This window comes from Leguminivora glycinivorella, chromosome Z (genome assembly GCF_023078275.1).
Source record: "Leguminivora glycinivorella isolate SPB_JAAS2020 chromosome Z, LegGlyc_1.1, whole genome shotgun sequence".
Taxonomy (NCBI): domain Eukaryota; kingdom Metazoa; phylum Arthropoda; class Insecta; order Lepidoptera; family Tortricidae; genus Leguminivora; species Leguminivora glycinivorella.
Genome location: NC_062998.1, coordinates 3388754 through 3390596, shown reverse-complemented (window position 1 = coordinate 3390596; position 1843 = coordinate 3388754).

Here is a 1843-nt window from a genome sequence, read left to right as displayed (position 1 = left end):
TCGTTTTTTTTTTTTTTTTTTTTCTTGGCTATCGCCACGAAGGCATTTGCCAGCATCACGTCAATGATTTTGGAAAATTAGTTGAAGAAAATTAAAGTCGAAATATTAATGAGCAGTCATAATTTAAGGTGATTAAGTGTTATGAAATTGGAAAGAAGTCGAAATATGGGCGGGTTAGGGATTAAAAGTGAAGGCATATGAGTCGGAAGGGGGATTTTTTGAAAAATAAGGCCAGAGTAAAGATTGACATGATTTAAACGAGGGCAGTTAAGAAAAATGTGATTGAGAGTTCCATCATCCAGGCCACACTCACATAGGGACAGGACCATCGTTTGTATCGTTGTGTTTTGTGACTTTTGTTGGGTGATTGGTGTTGGTGACATACTTATTTTTCTTTAAGAAAATCTTTCTCAAACTAATATTCACTTTAATTCTCATGGTAAAGAAGAATGTTGTGAGATAAATTTCTACTTTCTTTTGAGTAAATAGCGAAATCAGCAAAATGCCGATTTGCTGAAAATAGTTTTTTTTAATGGACTTTTTCTTTCAAAAGGGTACGTTCCAAAACCAATGAATGTAAATAAAAATCGTGACCCTTTTCCAAAGAATATAATACCAAATATAATACTCACCATCCATAAAATACTCCATATTCATAATGTCACAAACCCTCAAACAACCTAAAGAAACTGTCATTAAGATATACACTTGTAATAAAACGAAATCATATGTTTACAATTATTAAGACTCATTATTCTAAAAGGTTTCATGTGAGTTACGTCACAAAAAATATTATTTCGCATTTGGTGGCATACGTCTAAGAAAGCAACGAGAACCAAGAACATAACTCTTTCAAGAAATAATGTTAATGGGCTGCATTTGCATTCCAAGCACAATTTAATCCTAAGGAACGAAAGTCCTAAAGCTCATAGAAGCCTCAGTGCTCATGCGGATGCGGTTATTATAAGTATTACCCTCCGTTACATATGGTTGGATACCGTTACGTAGTATCTGCAAGAACTAATTATCCAGAGGGTTGCACTCCCAGTACCTGCCCAGCTTTCAGAACATATTCAGCCCCGACAGAGTCAGTGGTTGGAACTGATAACAAAACAAAATACCACATAAAGGTAAAGAAAAAGAAAAAGGGTAATAGAATGAGTTGCTATTGCTTTGGTTGCTTATTTTTGTTGTGTATGGTTTTCATCGCGTGTACATTTGTTGCTGTTATATGGTATTTGGAAGAACTAGCTACACCAGATAAGGCAAGTCAGTTTCTCGTAAACTGGAAGTCGCGCATGACTACTACTCATCCAAATATTACAGTAAGTCCATCTTATTCCCTCGACAAACTCGGCAATATACTAAATTTTACTCTGGAGAAAAGTAACCAAGCCTTATTAGTTGAAGTTCGAAAGATAGCTCAGATGAAAATAGAGTCCATAATATCTAAACTTACTCGGGACATAAATCAGAACATAAGCACGCTATTAACGCAAAATGAAAAATTTGGAAATGAGGTCAAAGAAAACAAAACCAAAATCGAAAAACTGGAAAACATAAATAAACATCTAAGATCCGAATTGAATAGATTAAAAGACCAACTCGAGGTAAAACATAAGTCAGAAGAAACAGTGGAGAAAACTGATATGGTAGAAAATGAAAAAATCGACTTAGAATATGGCTTTGGAATAATCCCAGGAGACCAAGGGGATACTCAAAAATATAAAACACTAGATTTAAAAACATTACAGAAACACCAACAAACCTTGTTAAACGACTTTAAAGAGACAAACTTAAAAATTGAACAATTAGAGAATCGAAACAAAGAGTTACAAACTCA